Below are 3,795 nucleotides of genomic sequence, written 5' to 3'. Positions count from 1 at the left end.
ATAAAGTGAATCTAGTTTTAGTTTTTCTCTATAACTGAGTTGAGACTGCAGAAGAGCTGCATTCCAGATGATTAAAATGATGATCATGTTTGCTTAGTTAGTCAGGGTTTTTTAAATTCCAGAGTTTTAATCAGCACGTTTCACAATATAATTACACAGTTATCAGCAGCTTTCAAAGATCTGACTCTATGGATACAAGATGATGTCTCTCTGTCCCCTAGGCCACACTCCTACACGCTGTAAAGCCCTTTTATAACTGAAAGTTATTCTGCTGTTAGTGCTTCTCTGCATGTCTTTTTGTCAGTTTATGTGTTTTCAAGGTTGTGTAGGACCTATTTTGTCCTGCCTAACCAAAGGATGTGTGTTGAAACCAGAATAGCTGGTAAGAGAGCGGGGCTGACCCACGGGACGCCTGAGAAGAAGAGAACAGAAACTCTGGAGTTTCTACTGTGATGAACGTCACACTTCATCACCTGCCCCCTGCAACCCCATTTCCTCCGTGCTCTGCATGTTAGAGCTCCGGCTTACAGTAAAAGAAACGGCCGCCACGATGAAGACTTTAAAAACAACATCTCGCCCTGACGTTTAAAATACGTCACTCAAAGAACATTTCATTCTAAGACATGAACAATCACTTATTATATATGCAATTATTACCTTTGGGACCTTTACCTGATACAGTATACTATCAGAAATGTTTTAGATTTCAGCAGCTTCTATTAGAGGAGTAAACCATTTTTTGTGTTAAAATGTCAATGCCGACACTTATTTTCTCAAAAGAAAGTCACAGATAGCAAATTCTTGGTGGCAATATTTAGAAATGTTTTCTAATGCAGGACAATTTTAATTTTTCTGTGTTTTATGAAAAATTTCTCTCTGAAGCCATTAAAACAGCATTTTATGTGACACTCAAACTCTCCAGAAAAGTGAAAACTGAAGGAATGCTAAAGCCTAACCGGCCTTCAAAGACTGACTACTGAGAGCTGGGGTCTGTACGAGGTTTCTTCCTATTTCTCCTCGCCACTGTTGCTCGCTCTGTTGGGTCCTTGTAAATTATAGAGTGTGGTCTAGACTTACTGTATCTGTGAAGTGTCTTGAGATAACTTGTTACGAATTGATACTGTAAACAAAACTGAATTGAATTTAATTGAATTAAAGAAATGCTCTGTTCAGCTTCTGAGGATCCTGGGATATGTAGGCCATTTTGTGAAGAACAATCCATAAATAATGAATAAATCCTATGAATCATCAATGCCAGCTGGTCCTTACCCGAGGTGTGGCTGTGCCTGGTCTGTCGTTTGTATATGATTATCCAGAGAACCAGAGCCAGGATGGACCCCAGGGTGGCCAGCACCACAAAGACCCACAGAGCCGGGCTCAGCAGCATCAGGGAGCTGGCCTGGGCAGCGGGGACCGTGGCTCTCAGCGGCAGCTCTGGGGGAAACAGATTGATTAAAGACCTCAACAGAAAAATAGTATACATTCTCAACAGCTGTCAAAACCCAAGTTATTATATCGGATGTGAGTACAAACTGGGATTTATTAGCATTGGTCAATTTCTTAGTTCCTAAAGGAGCAGGGCTGCAGTCAAATCCAAATCAGTCAGTGGACAATTAAAAAAGAAAATAGACCTAAATGTTAATTTAAGATGAACAGAGGTATTTGTCTTAATGTGGGCGCACTATGCCTTCCCCTTAAACACATACATAAATAATGCTAAATAGATTTAGCAGCTGTATTGTACACATGTGCAATCACATGAATGCTTTGCTACAGATGAGAAAATATGTACATGCAAGTCAGGCTGAAAACAACATTTCTGAGGTTTTAGATGGCCACAAAGAGGCCAAGAGATGCCAAGTCAACTGGATGCTGAACCAAGACTGGCACAAAGAGGATTTGAGACTAGACATTAACAGTCCAACTCAAAGCAGGAGGTAGATAAAAAAATAAAAAAAATAAAATAAAAAAAGAAGTATTCTTTAGATGAAAAATAATAGGTAAAGGTTCAGAGAAACTCACCCGTTGTTGGTTCAGGTTCAGGTTTAGGTTCGGGTATGGTTTCGGTATTGATCTTATGACATGTATTAATAAGGTTGTCCCACTTAGTGCCAGCAGGACAGGGCTCTTTTGCCATGGCTGCAGCAATGTGGAGACCTGCTGCTGTGTTACCCTCCGCTAAACTTATGACACAAACTGAAAAGAAAAAAAAAAATGTGGCAGAAAACAAGAGAACAGTGAGACGCAGAGGAGGTATAGTGACGGCAGGATATATGAAATAAATGCAGAGTGCCTAACAGACGTTTCAGTTCCTGTATTTCATAGGAAAGGGTGAATCACCTACATGTATCCCCAGAGAGAGAGAGAGATGCATTTACTGTATGTTTAAAAAACAAAGAGGTTCTGACCTTTCTGGCTCTATGACTGTTAATGTATGATCATTTTACCGTTAGTCCACCGGGTTTATTGGTGTGGATAATGATTGATTACAACAGTTTGTTATTTTACGTCATGGCTGCTCATTTAGTTCATTTGACTGACAGCTCCACAACAGCTCATTATAAAACATGTTCTGACAACAATGTCTCCCTAATAACTTCTTGTTATCGACAGCAGCTTTCAATAGAACTCTTCAGTGTGGGTTTACGTTATTGAAGTGAGAATAATATTGCTAACAGTGCACGGTAGCTGGATTCTAATGTTAAACGTGCGGTATCCTATAGCTGCACCCGAGGTGGCGCGTGTCAATGTGATCTTTGAATCTCACTGGCGCCACATAGACAGTTAAAGAAATGGACCAACAGATCCCATTGCTCTGGACGGAGACCAGTGAAGGCTATTAGAAGCAGTTTTCCGGTGATAGCTTAGCATGAGAGTGTTATTTTATGGCGAATAAAAGGCTTGATCCGATGAAATGAAGCATTAGCTATGTTTCCATCCAAATGTTTTTATCCGAATTACGTGATATCAAATGAAAAATGCATTATGGAATCAGAAAAATTCGATGGAATTTTATGAATATCGACTCAAAGATAATACGTTCGGTCTCATGGGATTTTATCTTGATTGATATGCGTCTTATACAATAAACGCTGATGTAATGTTATTTGCCGAATAAATAATGAATTGCAATTAGGTTTTAGGTCATTTTATGGTTGCAACCCGCCAGAAAACAAAGAAGAAGTTTTACTTAATTTCCGCCCAGTATTTCCGCTCTGTTTGCACACTTGGTAGGCGTCAACAAAGACAGATGGAAGTGGACAGACGACGAGACGAGAGACTTTTTGAATTTAATTTATCAGGAACTCGCAAAAAAAAATGGCCAACAAAGGTTTTGACAAGACGTGGCACGTCTTTCCCGGAGGGAAAATAAAAGGCAAGTTGCATCTGCATGGCAATGTGTTGATAGCATCATTGTTTTTTACTATAGCTTGATATGTTGCCATCAGCTGGTACATAAGCACTACAACTTGTCCAATATTGATCATTTGTTGGTTGACGGGACAATCCATTTGGTCCAGAAAAACTTTATTCGCAAAAGTTTGCTTGAATGTTGTGCGATTCATTGCGAAAATGAATGGAAACACGTTCAAATGTTTAAATCAATTTGATCTTCCAATTTTATCGCAAAACAGCGTGTGACGTCATTCCGCACAGGTTTTTATTTGCTTTAAAGCCATTGGATGAAAACACACTTTCACCAATTTTTTTTCGCATTAGTTTTTTTTTACCGAACTTCAGATAATTTGATTGACAAGTGGATGGAAACCATTGACGGCAATGCTGCTGCCAGTT

At 39.4% G+C, this 3,795-nt stretch overlaps 1 protein-coding gene across 1 annotated transcript in view; it reads right to left on the bottom strand.

Moving 5' to 3' along the window:
• plbd1a (phospholipase B domain containing 1a) overlaps positions 1–3,795 on the bottom strand; it is a 24,277-nt gene that overhangs the window by 11,060 nt on the left and 9,422 nt on the right. The gene's annotated exons all lie outside the window — the stretch shown is intronic.

Source organism: Etheostoma spectabile, chromosome 15 (assembly GCF_008692095.1).
Source record: "Etheostoma spectabile isolate EspeVRDwgs_2016 chromosome 15, UIUC_Espe_1.0, whole genome shotgun sequence".
Taxonomy (NCBI): domain Eukaryota; kingdom Metazoa; phylum Chordata; class Actinopteri; order Perciformes; family Percidae; genus Etheostoma; species Etheostoma spectabile.
This window is presented reverse-complemented; position numbering and strand designations above follow the sequence as displayed.